The 17,988-nt window shown below is 42.1% G+C and overlaps 1 protein-coding gene across 7 annotated transcripts in view; it reads left to right on the plus strand.

Annotated features, from left to right (window-relative positions):
* The first annotated feature begins 774 nt into the window (after nt 1–774).
* The window catches only part of GPR19 (G protein-coupled receptor 19), a 36,125-nt gene continuing 18,911 nt past the window's right edge, over nt 775–17,988 (plus strand). For 2 of the 7 annotated variants that reach the window (XM_082750297.1, XM_082750298.1), the window contains exon 1: nt 15,589–15,738. The gene's annotated coding sequence lies outside the window, so the exon portion shown is untranslated. The other 5 variants (XM_082750300.1, XM_082750299.1, XM_082750294.1 and 2 more) reach the window with 5 other exon arrangements.

Consider the following 17,988-nt stretch of genomic DNA (forward strand, 5'->3'; position numbering starts at 1 on the left):
TTAGGTTTACCGTCGCTGCTTGCCACTTCTTACTAATGGTTACAGTGGTGCCCCCTCCTTCGTCACGTACATTATAAAGCCCTCCCATGGCAGGTCTGACAAGGCAAGGATTTCTGAATATTCAGGGTTTTCATTCCGTTCGTATTTTCACTAGCTTCGGACTTAAGACTCCACACGTCCCGTTCTCAACTTGCAGAAAAGCACGACTTTCTCTGTGAATTAACATACACAGCAAGTCGCTCGAGTAAGCGCCGGCGCCCGGGCAGCAGGACCAGCGGGCGCCCGAGCTGGTAAACAAACGCCGCGCAGGCGCCGTGGCAGCAGGAGGGTCAACCGCCGGCTTGGCAACCCCTGGAGCATTTTTCGTCACGTTTTTTAAAGTGAAAAAGCAAAACAAAACCCCGCTTAGGGTGACAAAGTGCTTGGCCTTTTCTATTTTTACTAATTTCTCCCTCCCCCTCCCCCACCGAGGAACAGGCGCGGTTTTCGGGGCCTTGCAGAGAAGTCTGAAGAATTCCTCGTCCCCGAACACTTGCCGCTAGCCTGGTGGCTGGTTGTACCAGCCTCGCTTGCTCTCGCCGCCGAGTCTCGTTCTCCTTTATTTGTTTACGGCACAAATCCACCCAGCTTGGGGGTGGGGGATGGGGGGAAGATGGGGAAAGGGCGCACCGCGCCACACAACACTTCCTAGTCTCGGGGCTTCCTCAAACCGCGCGAGCTCTGCCCGAGCGCAGAGAGGCACGTCCGCGGGTACGTGTGCGCATGCGCCCTGAGTAATCCTTGGGAGCGCGAAAAAGTTTTGAAACTTTCCGCGACGTCAATAGTAAACTAAATCTGGCCCTCCAGAAAGGTGTGACGGGGGTGGGAGGGGGCGGTGTTCAGGCGCACACTACGTTCTTTTGAGACTTTGCCGTCACAACTCTGCACGACTGCATGGTCGTCCCTTCTTTTCGTTATTATATATTGGCCGTGAATTCTGTGTCAGAGCCAGTTTCAGCCAAGCCAGCAGTAAAGGAGTCGGGGTCGAGGAGCGGATCCCAGTCTTAAAATGAGGGTGATGACTTTGATGTGTTTGGAAAGATAACTCGGGGAGCCACTTAAAGGAATAAATCTGAGGGTGCCAAGATTTTTTTTTTTCCCCCTTACTGGAGACTCAGGGAAACTGGGCTGAACTAAGGTAATGCAGTGGGAAGGAGATGATAAATGGAGGCAGTAGCTATACAGCACAAGGGAGAGGTGAGACTAGAAAGACCACTGTTGTCAGTAGAGAACGTTCCTTAAAGTAGTGTGAACCTATGCATGTTCGTAAACAGAAAGGAAGAAAGGATTAGACCATGATTTTTAAGGTGAAAATTAGGAAGTCCCTGAGTGAGTAGAAAAAGGGGATCTTAAAAGCCATAGTCCTGAACAAGGGCTGAGGTTAGGGTTAGAAAGAACAGTTTAAGGTCACAGGACCGGGGAATTTGGGAACTGCCTTGAGTTATCTGCCTGACTAATGTTACCTCTTTTGCAGGATACACGGGACACCTGCACACAAACGTTGGATTTTGTCCTGCATCGTCCCAAAGGTACCACCCAGATACCTGAAGTACTCTCTCCCAGTAACTCCCCTGGTTCCTACCACCTCCCACCCGCCCCCCCATACCTCAGCCAGAATGAAATGTGAATTTTGTGAAATGGTGGAATTTCGTCCCTTAGACATACCACTGGTGCATTACAAAAATACATACTTCTAGTTCCAGCTTTCCAATTCGCTAGGTATTGGAGTCCATTTTGATACTGGCAGCAATGTTAGGCAGCTTAGCCACTCTATGTTGATTTTTTGTGTCCTGTATGGTGTACAGGGCAGAGGAGGGACAGAGTACCTAATTTTACTAGCCCACCAAAGCAGTGGTGTGTAGGTAGGTAGTATAGCTTCATCTGTAATAGAGAAAGCTTCAGGATTTAAGTCAGCAATGATGGACAAAGGATCCAGGTATGAATTTTAAAATGGAAGTACTTCAATAAAGACTCAGTAACTACCCTACATGGTAGTTCCCTAAAAAGTTTTCCCTTGGAGCACTTCATTCCATTTTAGCAGCCTAAAGTACAGCCTGGTAGCAGGGCTCTATGTGTGCCATTCGTGGGGAAATGTTCCAGGAAAAAAATCATGGATGCAGTAGAATAGGATTTCTGGGATAAAGGTTAGGTGTCTTGTTTTAGGAAGCGGGATCATCTAGCTGTAGGAGGCATGACATTTCAGTATGGTGTCACAGAAAGTGTGTAAAATTGGAAATCAGATCTGGGGGTTGCCTTGGTTGATTATGCCAGTTACTCTGTGTGACTTGCCTGTGCCTCAGTTTTCTTCTTTGTAAAATAAGGATAACAGTGCCTACCTCATAGGATGATTGTAAAGATGAAATGAGGTACTATTTAGAAGGCTGCCTGAGTTACTACATAGAACTTGATATATAATTTATGATCAACAAATGAAAGTGTCTTCCCCTGAGCCTCCCACATTTATGCATGCTATCTGCCCCTCAAATATGGAAGCTCTGTGTAGCATAAAGCCATCTGTATTTAAGACAGGTTCTCTACCTTGCCTTCACCTTAGAATTACCTGGGGAGGTTTTAAAAAATGCCCAAGCTGCCCCCTCAATCAATTAAATAGAATCTCTGGTAGTGGAGTTTGGACATGAGTAATTTTTTAAAGCTCATTTGCTACTAAAGTTAGAGCCACTGCTTTAAGAGCTCCCTCTAGGGCGCCTGGATGGCTCAGTCGATTAAGTATCTGCCTTCTGTTCAAGTCATGTTCCTGGGGTCCTGGCAGCAACCTCTGCATGGGGATCCCTGCTCAGTGGGGAGCTTGTTTCTCCCTCTCCCTCTCCCCACCCTCCACCCCAGCTTATGCTTGCTCTAGCTATCTTTCTCTCTCTTAAATAAATAACTAATCTTTTTTTTTTTAAAAAAAAAAGAGGAGTTCCATCTAGAAGAAGGAGAAGAAAATTAGACCTGTGGTTTAGGACCATCTATCTGTATGGCTATATATTTGAAAAATTTGTAGAGGAATAAAGGCTAGTGCTTAAGATGGGCAGATGACTAGGGCATAGTGGGCTATATTTAGGAAAAGAGGCCACTATGACAAGAATGTGGTAAACATCTGGATTTGGGAAAGGCAGGTGATGATGTCATTAATACAGACCTCAGGAGTACATGGGCCTTGCTGTAGAGATGGAGGACTTTGAGTCTCCCAAGTTGATCCTTTGAGCTAGCACAGGCAACACAGATGATGATGTCTTTATTGCTTTACCATGTGGTGAATGTTGGACTGATGTCCACAGTGGGTGAGGCGACCTCTTATAGCTGGATCTACCCTGTTGCAGGGGCATCATGACATCACTGCAGTGTGTATATGTGGGTGTTCTCTGGTGGAAAGGTGCTTGTGGGAAAGCACGTGCAGCAGGCCATTGACAATGAGACCTATCAGGGTTGTTGTGGCTGTTCTCACGACACAGTTTTGTTCGTACTAACAAATAAGAAAGGGGAAATGCAAGCCTGTTTTTGTAACCTTTTTGGTGAATAAAGAATTTCTTGAAACAGAAGGAATGGCATGTCTGGTTCAGGGATTTGAGCTTCTAAGAGACAAGTGACTTTCTAGTAGGACGACTTTAGTTTCTAGGGATATAAGTGGTTCAGAAGTTGAAACCAACATATTCCTTCAGTCTTTGGGTGCCTAGACCCAACTGTAGCAGTACTGGCCAGGAATTTCTTCTGCCACACAGGGTAGCCTGTCTTTAATTGGGTCCCTTTTTTTGAGAAGCGCATTAGTTTGTCTAGTCCCTAGTGAGAGCACTGGGGAAATGAGTAAACATTATTGTCTAGATAAGGAGACAAGGGATTCAGACTGCAGGGGTCAGTAGTGAAAGCTTATAAAGTGGGAGAATAGCAGAATATGCCGAAGTGAGGAGTGGAATGGAGTAGGAGGATAGGAGACTTGGCGTAAAGAGGGAAGCATGTTGAAAGTTAGAAATAGGAAAATCTCAAGCAGTGACAGTTTAGACCAGCTTTTGTAAAAATATGTTAAAATAGGAGTGCTGCCGAGGCTCTTTGACAAGAAATACCACAGACTGCTCTATAGGTCTTTTGTAATTTATAGGAGGGTGGGAACTGACGAGGCTATTCTTGAACTCTCACCCCTATCAAGGGCATAAAAAGTCAAGATGAAGACTGATAAAGGGGTTTCGAAGAGAATATTTGAATGGAGTTACTGGAGTGTTGTTAGACAAGTCAGGGAGAGAGAAGTGGCCACACTCTTTTCCTAAATGTAAGCTTCCCTCTGTAGCAGGCACAAACTGGGAGGAGGGAGAAAACCTTGAAGTCAGGTGGCAAAGTTTGATTATTACACAGGACTGGATATATATAACTCTTTTAAAGATTTTGTTTGTTCATTTGACAGAGAGAGAACACAATCAGGGGGAGTGGCAGGCACAGGGAGAGGGAGAAGCAGACTCCCCGCTGAGCAGGGAGCCGGATGTAGGCTGATCCCAGGATCCTGGAATCATGACCTGAGCGGAAGGCAGATGCTTAACCAACTAAGCCACCCAGGCGCCCAGGACTGGATATTTTAGTTACTAACTTTTCTTAACTAAAAGTTACCAGAAAAAGGAATGGGACTGCCTAAGTTTTTATTCAGGGATGGGAGAAAAAACCAACCCTTACAGAGTATTTTCACAGGGTCAGTGGAAAATAAGAATTAAGTTGCTTTCAGTTAGTCCCCCAAATTAAGTTTGTTCAATGCGCTGGAACATTATTGTTGAGTACCTTCTTTGTTTTTTTAATTCTGGAGGTATTAGGATGAACCGGATGACATTCCTCCCTATAAGAATTTATGAACACAGTGCAATATAATATATACGACGACAGAAGTAATATATGTGAGGATTAAAGAAGTACTATAGTAAAAAGGAAGATAGGAGTAACTTATTTTGGAGGGAGTGGGGGTAAAGGGACATAGAACCACACCCAGGATGAAACCCAGCAGGATTTGAGAGAGGACTACATGTTCCCAAAGTGGACAGGGCAGAGGACACCATGCGTCAAGTCTCAGCTGTGGAAAGAGCATAGTGTGTGTGTGTGTGGGAGAGCTACAAGCAGAGTGGAGGGTGTGCATAGCCAGGTGGGTGATTACAATAGAGGGGAGCTGGAGGCCACAGGTGTTGTGAGTTCAGAGTTGGGCTGTTGGCAGGTTCACCCATGGAGAGTTAATGGGATTGTAAAAACACATACATGCATACTGAGATGCCAGTCATTTCCTCTGTCATTCATTTCCTCCCTGTCCTTGCCCTGCACTTTTATAAAATTTGCCAATTATGGAGTGCTGAGACGGTAGTATGAGAACTCCTCTCCATCCTGCTGCCTACAACTGATGGGATCTAGCTGTGTATCTGACTTAGGCTGAGTCCAACAGACTCTGCCTCCTAAGAATATAGATCAGAACATTGAGAGACTGGGTCATGTATTTATCCCAGCTTTACTGAAATTACTGAAATTTACTGACAAAAATTGTATATATTTAAGATGTACAGTGTGATGTTTTGATATGCATATATGTTGTGAGATTATTACCAGTCAAGCTAATTAGTTTATCTGTATCACATAGTTACTATTTGTATATGTGTGGTAAGGAAATGTGAAGTCTATCTTGGCAAATTTCAAATATATGATACATTATTGTTAACTCTAGTCACCCTGCTGTATATTAGGTCTCCAGTTTATCTTATAACTTATAACAGTTTATCTTATAACTGAAAGTTTGTACCCTTTGACCAGAATCTCCCTATATTCCCCAGCTCCCAGTCCCAGTAACCACTGTTTTATTCACTGTTACTAGGAATTTGACTTCTTTAGATTTGACATATAAGTGAGATCATGCAGTATTTGTCTTTCTGTCTGGCTTACTTCACTTAGTATGATGTCCTCCAGGTTCATCCATGTTGTCACAAATGACAGGAGTTCCTTCTTCTTTTTTTTTTTTTTTTTAAGATTCAATTTATTTATTTGACAGAGAGAGATCACAAGTAGGCAGAGAGGCAGACAGAGAGAGAGAGAGAGAGAGAGAGAGAAGCAGACTCCCTGCTGAGCAGAGAGCCTGATGCGGGGGGTCGATCCCAGGACCCTGATATCATGACCTGAACCGAAGGCAACGGCCCAACCCACTGAGCCACCCAGGTGCCCCAGGAGTTCCTTCTTTTTAAAGGCTGAAAAATACTTCTCTGTGTGTATTGTATTTCCTTTATCCATTCCTCTTTTGACAGACACTTAGACTGTTTCTGTATCTTGGCTATTATAAATGATGCTTTGATGAATATGGGATGCAGATATCTCTTTAAGATACTGATCTTATGGGGGGTGGGGTTATGGACATTGGGGAGGGTATGTGCTTTGGTGAGTGCTGTGAGGTGTGTAAACCTGGCGATTCACAGACCTGTACCCCTGGGGATAAAAATACATGTTTATTAAAAAATAAATAAATAAATAAAAATACTGATCTTATTTCCTTTTGAGATATTCCCAGAAATGGGATTGCTGGATCATATGGTAGTTCAGTTTTTAATTGAGATTGGGTTACTTTGATAGGAGCATTGAGCTTGTAAGGTCATGCATGTTTCAGAGACATCTTGGCCTGTTGGGACCAGCCTTTGGGGGCCAGTAATGCAGGGTGAGCTGATATCAAAAGAGAAACAGGTGAATGTAGCCAATGAAAAGGGAATAGGAGACAATAGGCATTGTAGCCTCATAGAGAAAGACGGAGAGTCAGTGGCTGTCTTGGCTCTGACAGCTTTCTGGTCCCTTATTTCAGTCCCATCTAAGGTCCATCTTCCTGTTCTAGAGTTCTGTACAGCTCTTCTGAATCTTTATAATCTTCTTTTTTTCCTCCCAAATAACACTGTAAGTAGCTAATTGTGTTCTCCTCTTCCTAATGTCTTGGCATCATGAAACCACACCATTTAAGGAACACATATATGTAGCAGGAATACTTATTTCACTTATTACTGCTCAGCTATGTCTAGAAAGAGTGGGTATCTTATTTTTTATTCCAGAGCTTTCACCTGTGTATTATTTATTACTGTTAAACAAAATAACCTCAAACTGGGGTGCCTGGGTGGCTCTGGGGTGCCTGGGTGGCTCAGTCTGTTGAGTGTCTGCCATCGGCTTGGGTCACGATCCCGGGGTCTTGGAATCGGGCACCGCGGTGCGCTCTCTGCTCAGCGGGGAGCCTGCTTCTTCCTTTTTCTTTGCCCCACCCCTGCTCTTGCTCTCTCTCAGATAAATAAATAAAATCTATTTTAAAAACCCCCTAAATACCCTAAATCTTACTAGATTAAAACAATAATAAACATTATCTCCTAATTTTGTGGGTCAGGAATTTGGGAGCAGCTTAGCTGGGCAGTTCTGGCTTGGGGTCTGGCAACATAGCTGCAGTCCTGATGTTGACAAGGATCTGCTGCCATGGCGACTCACTCAGCTGGTTGCTCGTTGGTGCTGGTCGGTGAGAGGCCTGTTTTCCATATGTGGGCCCCTTCACAAGATGGTTGAATGTCCTGACATGGTGGCTGACTTCCCCCAGAATGAGTAATCTGAGCTGTTAGAGAGCCAGACAGAAACTATCATTACAGTCTGGCTTCAGAAGTTACATAGAACCCCTTCTGCCACATTTTTTCCACTGGAAATAGGCTACTAAGGAAGGCCCACATTTGAGGAGAGTGGTATTAGATACCACTGTTTGAAGGGCGAAATATCAAAGAATTTGTGGAGATGTTTTAAAACCACACACACATACCACCCCCCCCCCACACACAATGATTAGGTTACAGGAGGAAAAAATCCTAAGTATCTAATTAGTTTCGAATATAGTTCAATTTCATTATTTAAATAATTCCTTTAAGTAGTTTAAGTCTCCTTTGGATAAAAATGTTTCATGTTTCATAATGCCTCCCAAGGATGTCCTACATCTTCTCTAATGGTAACATCCATTTATACAGGGTGGTAGGGTGGAGAGCAGTAACATCACATCCTTGTGGAATTGGTGAGAGTGATGGTACTCGCTGGCTTCATTTTGGACCTAGAGTATGTACTGGCAGTTTTTGACAAGATACCCCGTGTTGGCCCGATTGCTGGGGAACTTGCTGGTCTGTGATGCTGAATGAAGCCTGCAGTTGGTGAATTCATGACCTGGTTTTGGCTTTAGGCAAATCTCCCAGGGAATACTGGCTACTTCCCCTTGTGGACTCAGCTTCCTCTTGGCCCCTGCTGTGGAGTCACCTCACCTAGTCATGGCAGACCCTCTGGCTGTTAGTTCAGACTCCATGCTTCAGTGGAACAGGACAGCTTAGGATAGTTGACTCCTCTCTCTCTCTCCTGGAGGCAGAGATCCTCTCAACACAGAGGTAACTCACTGGTATGCAGAATAAGGGCTCCATAGTGATGTGCATGTCCCAATCCCTGGAACCCATTAATATATTACCTTACAAGATAAAAGGGACTTTGTAGATATGATTAAATTAAGGGCCTTGAGAGGGAAAATTATACTGGATTATCTGGGTGGGTCCAATCTAATGACATGGGTCCTTGAAAGAAACTTTCCAGTCTGAGACCAGAGTCAAAGGCAGATGTGACTATGGTGTAATGGTTAGAAAGGTACAAAGTTGTTGGTTTTAAAGACAGAGTAAGAGGGCTTTGAGCCAAGGAATGTGGGTGGCTGGAAAAGCAAGGGAATAGATTCTCTCTGTATCTTCCAGAAAGGAATGCAGCCCTGCCATAACCATGATTTTAGTCCAGTAAAACCCATGTTGGATTTCTAACCTACAGAACTGTAAGATGATACATTTGTATTGTTTTAAGCCACTAAGTTTGTGGTAATTTGTTATAGCTGCAGTAGAAAATGAATACACTCAAATCCAACTTTGGCCTAGAAAGAACTCAGGCCTGGTTTCCTGACAGCTTTATTTTCCTTGATCTCTCTTTCTTTCTCACTAAACCTGAGCTGGAAAGGGCCAGACTCTATGTGGCACATACTTGTTCTACCATAGGGCAGTGTTTATTTTTTCATTCAGCTGCCAAAGTTTAAAGATAAGTAAACACCCATATGCTCTTCACCTAGATTCACCAATTGTTAATGTTTTGCTATATTTACTTGCCCCTTTTGTTTATGTATATACATATATTTTATTTTTGAATGATTTGAGGGTAACTTGTATTTGTCTTGATACTTTATTCTGAATATGTCAGCATTTCCTAAGGATCAGAAAATTCTCCCATAAACTACAATTTCTTTCTCCCACCACAATTCCATGATATCCCCTAATGTTCATTTCACAATGCAGATTTCCCAGATTATCCCCAAAATATTTTATAGCTACTTTATAACCACTCTCTCTCCATTCCCAGTCTGCATTTTAGCAAATCCTTTGTTGTGGTCTTTAGTCTCTGAATCTCTAACAGCACAACTTTTTAATTCTTATTTCATGACATTGACTTAATATTATTTTTTATTTTATTTTATTTTAAATATTTTATTTCTTTATTTGAAAGACAGAGATCACAAGTAGGCAGAGAGGCAGGCAGAGAGAGAGGGGGAAGGAGGACTCAATCCCAGGACCCTGAAATCATGACCTGAGCCCAAGGCTAAGGTGGCTTAACCCACTGAGCCACCCAGGTGCCCCTATTTTATTTTTTTTAAAGAGGGCATATGAGTGGTGGGGTAGGGGGACAGAGGGAGAAGGAAAGAGAATCTTTTTTTTTTTTTTTTAAAGATTTTATTTATTTATTTGACAGACAGAGATCACAAGTAGACAGAGAAGCAGGCAGAGAGAGGAAGGGAAGCAGGCTTCCTGCTGAGCAGAGAGCCCGATGCGGGGCTTGATCCCAGGACCCTGGGATCATGACCTGGGCCGAAGGCAGAGGCTTAACCCACTGAGCCACCCAGGCGCCCCAGGAAAGAGAATCTTAAGCAGGCTCCATGTTGACACAGGGCTCAATCTCACGACGCTGAGATCATGACCTGAGCTAAAGTCAAGAGTCAGACACATAACTAACTGAGCTACCCAGGTGCCCCATGACATTGACTTTTTGATAAGCCCAGTCGAGCCCCCTTGTAGAATATTCTTTATTCTGTTTGGCTAATTATTTCCTCATAATGTTTTTTTTTTCTTCCTTTTTTTTTTTTTTTTTTTAAGATTATTTATTTATTTATTTGACAGAGATCACAAGTAGGCAGAGAGGAGGAAGCAGGCTCCCCGCAGAGCAGAGAGCCCGACGTGGGGCTCGATCCCAGGACCCTGAGATCATGACCCGAGCCGAAGGCAGCGGCTTAACCCACTGAGCCACCCAGGCGCCCCTCCTCATAATGTTTTATAACTTGTTCTCTCAATCCTGGCCTTTAAAAAAAACTAGACATTGTGAACAGAGGTTTGATTAGACTCAGGTTAAACATTTTTTAGAAAGAATACTTGATTAGTAATGTTGGATAGGTCATATTGCTTCATTGTTAGGCACATAATTTCATGTTGTCTCACTATTAGTGATACTAAAAATTTGGTCACCTGGTTAAAATGGTGACCTTCCAGTCTCAGCATGGATAAAGATACATTTCCCTTTGCAGTTTGCAAATAATCTACAACCTGTTCTCAAAAACTTTTCATCTGATGGTTTCAATACCCATTTTAGTCCTTGCCTGAATACGTTATTTCAATGGGAGCTGCAAAAATGCTGCCCTAGCTATTATACTCTACATTCATTAGCTGGCATTCTTCTGTGAAAAGAACTTTCTTTTAAGAAAACTATTTTAATGAATCTCTCGGTGGCCGGTTAGATAGTGGTTTGTTTTCAGTTTTGTTGAAAGCCATTAGAAAACTCACTATTTTTAATAGGGTTTGTCACTCAATTATTGGGGCTGGTCACTGGTATCTCAAGAGCATCCCCAGTATTTCCAGGTGTTCCTTTGATTCCCAGGAGCTTTTTAAATTCAGGCTGTGTACCACTGTAGGATAAAGGTGAGTGAGAGTTCACCTTCTATGGTAGAACAGAAGGAAAACTAGTAGGTGGGAACCAAGAATCAGTATGGCACCCTGACTGCACAGGTTTTCAGGAAAATCAGCTTTAGAAAACGCACTTGTGGGGTGCCTGGGTGATTCGGTGCGTTAAGCCTCTGCCTTCGGCTCAGATCATGGTCTCCGGTCCTGGGATTGAGCCCACATCAGTCTCTGCTCAGCAGGGAGCCTGCTTCCCCCTCACTCTCTGCCTGTCTCTCTCCCTACTTGTGATCTCTGTCTCTCTGTCAAATTAAATTTAAAATGATCTTTAAAAAAAATAATACTTGTGGAAGTTGAGGGTCTAGAAATTAGTTCCCATTAAACTGTGTGCTTTGGGACCTCTTGGAAAGTTTTTGTCTGCCCCAGTCTGAAGACCTCTCTAGAGTGCCGAACACTCTAAGCAAATTCTCTCATGTTTGGTTGATGACAAGTAAAGGCATAAATAAAGGAATTTCAAGAATGACTTTCAAAAGAACGGCCTGGATTTCAAGGCTTTTGTTTTTCTGCACACTCCTGTTTTGAATTTCAGAAGCTGAATATATTAATTCCTTCTTTCTTTACATTCTTTTTGCAACTTGAAATAGTGCCACACTCCCTATTTCCAAGGCAAATTGATTCCCAGGCAAAGGAGAAAAAAAAAATCACATAAATCATTTTCAAAATATTACCCCAATTACAGGTATTGTGGAGTTTTAGGAGTTTGGATGGAGGACACGGTCTTTTTATTTTCTTCCAAATGGCCAGGAATAAGATTGGTGATTACAAATTTAAGATTTTTTAAAGCAGAGTTAGTATATTATACCACATGTTTTATAAAAATCCTTAATAATATTCTAGATTATGATTCTTTGAAAAATTATTATTATTTATCATTAAGCTGTGATGTACACATTCAGTCATCCTAAAAGGAATGAATAATTTGGTCTTTTTTTTTTTTGGTCTCAAGTAATTTGAAACAATCTTTTTGATTTCTCCTATCAGAAGCCCTTAGTAGTGAACCACATCACATTACACTGACAGGTTATTTTAGTCTAGTCCATTTAGTTGAGTCTAGTCCATTATTAGTCTAGTCCATTATTAACGATGCAGAATAGTATTGTATAGTGTGCCTGCTCTGCAGTCAGGTTAAATAGTTCCAAAGTCTTGTTCCACACTAACTAGCTGTGCAGTTCAGAGTATATTCCTTATCCTCTGGAAGCTTCAGTCTCATTTATAAAACAGGAGAGCTCCTTAGAGTATCTGTTTCACAGTTTGGTAGGAGGACTGACTGACATGTGCTAAACACCTGGGACATGTTAGATATTAGCTGTTTGTGTTGTTCTTGTCATTACTACTGGCAAAGAAAAGGGAGATGATATTGAAGTCACCATCCTGCTGGCTCTCTAAGAATTTCTTCAGACACCTCTCCATCTTTCCTGATAAATGAATTTTCTGAAAGCACCAAGCATCAGAATTAGCAGAGTTGAAATCTTCTATGAGTCTTATATAGAAAAACTGGAATTAACCTGACTTTTCTTCTAAAATAAAAGAAATAAATATGTCTTAAGATGTGAATGTTGAGCAAGGAAGGAGCTTTGATTTCTTGAAATTATACTCCAGCTCCCTGTGAAATCTCTCTCTCTCTCTCTTTTTTTTTAACAGAATTTTCATTCCTGCATATTGAAAGTATTTTTGCCCGCCAAAAATAATATTTAGAATTGCCATGCTAAGGACTCTGAGTTAGAAACAATCGGTTTTATGCCAGCCTAATGAGACAAACGTAAAGCTAGCTTAAATTCCTGATTTGGGGGTAGTACAAAATCTATCCAAAGGATTGACCTTGAACTAATCAAGTTTATTTTTATTCAAAATAATTCAGCAGCTCACATTAAAAAATATTTGCCGTTTCTCCCATAACATTGTAAAGCATTCGCAAATAGTTCCTTGTGTCAGCAGTCAGGTGTTGTTCTAAAGCCTCTCCCAATTAAGGCTGTTGGGACTCCTGTAAATGGTGTCATAAAAGTCAGAAGCCCCAACGTGAGGGGAAATTGGTTCCTATGTCCTTTCCTCCTACTCTGGGATGGCACTCCACAGTGTTCTGTGAAGCTGGCATTTTCATTCAGTTGCACCCAAATAGACCTTTAGGGGAAAGAAGCAGTGGAATATGGGGGAGTGACCATCACAGTGTCCATACTAATTTCCAGAATGCTTTTGAGATTTAGGGTTAGCAGCAATTCAGTAAGGAAAGGGCTTACTGAATTTTAGGTAAATTTGGCTCGGAAAATGCTAATTGAAAGCCCTCCTCAGCAATTCAGTCTTTTCCCCACTCCCTTTCTTTAGTCAGCAGGGTCCCATGGTGACCAGTTCTGAAAGAAATCATCCCCTTCAGCAGTTACCTAGCACCATGGCAACAGGGACGTCAGCAAAGCAGGATAGACCCTGCACAAAACAGCTTCCACCAGACTCCCTCCCAGCCTCTCTAATTCAGCTCTGCCTGAGGCCTAGGAATGGGGCTAAGGACATCTTGACATATATACTAAAAAAAAAAAATCCTATGTGTTTCTGTGTTTTGTTTTGTACGTAAGCATAGATATATGGGCATATAGTAAACTGTGTTATGAGAATTTCCCCTTCCCCCAAAACATGGAGTGTATCTAAGGGGTGGGGATGGGTGGTAGAATGGGGACTGGGAGGTAGATATAGGCATGGGATTTGGGGGTTTAATGATAAGTAAAAATTGTATTTATAAGGTAGCAATAAGTTGATAGTAGGGGCAGTCAGAGCCCTAATTATACAGCCTGATTTATAGTTGGACACAAGACCTCAGAGAAATATTTTTAAAATATCTTTATTTACCTGAGGATGAAATAGACAAATGGTTTTAATGAATGCTGAAAGGAGTGTAATGCTGTCCTTGGTGCTGAACACTCAGTTGTCTCAGACGTGCTAAGGGGGCTCCAGAGGGGAGTGAGGGAACACCTTGTCGTGTTAGGGTGTTGATGATAAGAAAGAAAGAAAGAGGCTGGGAGGAAAGTAACATTTCACTCCCTACCAAGCATCCCTGAATGTCCAGAATAAAATGTTCAGATGAAAAATAAAACAAAAAAGAAAGTGGAGAAGCCTTGAGGTTTGGTTGAATTTTTTCCTTTTCATATGGAGATTTTTGGTCAGAGCCAATCAGGTCAGAGATTTCTGCTGCTTTTGCTCCTGAAAGGAAAAGTGGGGGAAGGGAGATAGAAGATGGCCACATTCTCCCCTTGAGCCACATGATCCATTTCCCATGTGACACATTCCAGAGCCTTGGAAAGAAGGGAGGGGCACCAAGAGAGTGGGGCTGGGGGCGGGAAGATGGTTTAACAAGTCAACCCAGCACAGCGTCATCTTGTCTTTCTACCAGGAAGCAGGCTATGAGCCAAGGGGAAGGCAGAGGACAGAAATGAATGTGCTCCCAAGCTTTCCCGGTGGTGTATGGCATTCTCCAAACTCCTATGCGAGGGCTGTTCCTGACCGAGAAGACCCAAGGAGACCGTCTCTGAAATCAAGTCCAGATGAAGGTATGTGCCAGGGATCCTGTGGTATCGCGGCTGAAATTTGGCTTACAGGACATGATACCTTCTTTTTTCCGGGCAATTCGGAGATTTTTTTCCTGGCTTAGATTTGGTTAGGGGGCTTTAGATTTGTTACAGGTCTAGAAAAGATGCTTAGGTAGTTCTGTAAAATGAATTGATTCACCAGAGTAAGTGCCCCTGAAGAAAAATTGATGGAAATTATGTATAGTGATAATTAATAAAACAAAGCACTAATTGATGAAAATAATTTTTTTCTTTGAGTCCTGGAAAGAGGAAACAAATAATATTACTGAAATCAACTAAATTTCTTTGTCCCTGCCATAAAATCTTGTTTTCTCCATTTTTAGTTGCTTATTCTGTGCCCGTGTTCCCAGAGGTGATTGGCAGTGGCTTAGGGAGCCTGAGTGGGCAGGCATGCTGTTTCTTTGTGCTGTGCAATTGTCTGCCTTCTGATGTTCCTGATACCAGAAGAGCTTATGATTTTTTCTGTCTCTGGTTTGGGATAGTAGAGTACCACTGACTTCCAAATCTTACAGAGTAGCTCTCAAGAAGGCTCCCAGGAAGTTCTCAAAGGAATCTTCCAAAGTTACAGGTTAAAATAATCTGTCATGTACTCAAATCTTGGTATCTTTGACCATTTCTACCCAGCACTATGAGGGAAGCTAGCAAATTTAAATTTTATTTCATCTTTGACAAATACTTAACAAAGTTCTTGCTGTGTGTGAGACGTCATTATAAGCACAAATAATCTGTCATTTAATCCTTATAGTAACCCTCTGGGGGAGGTATTAGTACTCACATTTTGGTAATGAAAAAACTAAGGCACAGAGAAGTTAGGGAATATTCCCAAGATCACACAGCTAGCAAATACTAGAAACAGTATTTGGACCCAAGAAACTTGACCTCAGAGTTCATGAGTTTAACTCCTAACCTAACCTATGCTTCTTCCCTGTTTGTGTTATTTCAAATGATGTCAACAGTTGATTTGGCTACAAATTTTGTTCAGCTGATGCTACTAGAAGATCAAATCAGCTTGCCTGGCTGAGACAGATTTCCAGTGGAATCCATATTTATATATTAAATTATCCCAATAGTCATCTTCTGTACCCCCAAATACCCCAGTAAGTAATTGCCTGTTCTTCTCTTCCCTTTGAGCTGTATAGATATCTGGTAGTAAAATACTGTGTTACTATGGTGACCAGATGATGTCCAAAGGCAAAAAAGAAATCTAGAATTACATCATGGTTGATTTTTTTTTCTTTTATCCGCTGAACCTAGTAACAATACCAGCTTAAACATACTATCTTTAAAAAGCACTTACTTGGTTTTCACAGTAAAATAAATAGATTAACAACTTCTAAAAATTATGAATACAAACTGTGGTATTGAATGGACTGGATTTGTTACTTTAAAATAATATTACCATTTTTCAAGGGAATAGATTTACTCTCTTTGCAAATTATTTTAGGTTTTAAGGGAAAAAGGAAGGTTTTTTTTTTCTTAACTTATAGAAATTTCTGAAATATAGATATTTCTTCCATGGTCTGTATAGTTTCCCTTCTTGACAATAAATGATGACTGATCTCATTCTTATATGCTATAGGAAAACTAAGGGAAGTTACTAGGTTAAAGGTATAAGGAGAAAAAAAAAAGGGATAGAAATATAAAATTTGTGAAATTCTTTACTAAATGAGGTATTTCCCCTCAGGGTTTCATTGAAGAATACTTTGAAGAGTGGTTAGGTCCCCTACAATGCTGAACTTTGGTCCTTTATATTAAACCCTGCATCCCTGCTGAAATCTGTTTCCCTGGGACTAGTACCACATTTACACTATTATAGTCTCCTGAAGTGAGCTTCTTGAGCAAAGGGACCATAGCTTCTCTCGTCCGGTTTCTAGCACTTAGCACTAGGCCTGGTTTATGGTAAGCTCTCAATACCCATTTGTGGAAGTTCTGTAAAGCATTCGGTCTGTATAGGGGCCCATGCCTGTTTTGTTCTGCATGTGCTCATAGGGAGGACAGTGGAGTAGGAGAGACCGGGGCAACAACCAGAATTATGTCTGAAATTTATATATGCTAGTCTGACTGACTCTGAAGCAGTAGCACACTAGAGTTCAAGAAGTATCCATAAATTCTTTCCTGGGGATTATGAATCCCCCTGACATTTTATTTATCTTTAGAATGAAGTTCTCCTGGTATTTGTATTTATATCTGGATATAGAGGCACCCTAACAATCTCATTTTCTTGTGGCGTTTGCCTGGCACCATCTCCCAACACTTGAAATAGTTCACCTTGGGTTGAGATTGAACATGTTGAAGTCAATTCTTGTCCCAGGCAGGCCTCTCCTAATCATCTGTGGCTCCCAGTCCTCAGAATGCTGAACCAAGAGCTCACAGGAATTTAGACTCCTCCCCAGAGAACCCTAGGATCCTTAGTATTAGAGTAGATTGGAGCCAGGCTGCCTTCCCAAACCATGGCAGCTAGGACTTAAGTGTTAAAGATTGTCTCAAGGTATCTGGAAATGTTGCTTAGGATTTGAATTCAAGTTAGCAGGCTAACTGGGGTTAGAATAGTCCTCTCTCTTGGAGCTCCTGTGTAACTCTTGATCTTGAGCTCATGAATCCGAGCCCCACACTGGGTGTAGAGATTATGTTAAAAAATATTTGAAAAAAAAAAAAAAGTCACTTCTCTTGATAATCACAAATATACCTGTTATATTATTCCTGTCTAATTAAGTCACTAAGGAGAGGAAGAATAGGGTTTGTAGATAAGGTATGGGTCCTTAAATTCTATCCATTCATCCTCCTTACCTCCAGTGTTACCTGCTGAGTGAGTTATGCAGAAGAAACAGCTCTGCAGGCAACCCAGTAGGAGTACAAGCTGCATGACTACCACGCTCCTGCAGGGCTGCCCAAAGAAGCCGGCCTGGTGTCCTCTACAGGCTGAGGTCTGGAAGCCTTGCTGGGCTTCCTACTCTTCTCTCTCAAATCTCCCAGCTCTGCTCAACCAGCCGAACAGGAGAAGATCCAACAGAGAAAGAAAGTAGAGAGGTGTCCCTTTATGGAGAGGCCTTGCCAAATGTGCTTTCCACTTGGAGACTTGGAATGAAAGACGAGATAGAAAGGGTGCGGCAGTGAGCATGGGAAGTAGATATGAGAAAGTGAGGCCTGGGTCCTGCCTTTCAGGCACAGTCACTTGCCCACTGCCAGTAAACCCTGCCACCCGAGTCAGGCCTTGCCAGCCCACTGACTGGATCATTTCCTAGCACATGTGTACATAGGGAAGGAGGAGGAGATAGACAGAAGAACCAGAGTATGGATACAACTTCTCCTTTATGAACCAAGGCAAAAAAATGGCACGAGCTGAGAGG

The sequence above is a fragment of the Mustela nivalis genome, assembly GCF_964662115.1.
Source record: "Mustela nivalis genome assembly, contig: HAP1_SCAFFOLD_919, whole genome shotgun sequence".
NCBI classification, from domain to species: Eukaryota; Metazoa; Chordata; class Mammalia; order Carnivora; family Mustelidae; genus Mustela; species Mustela nivalis.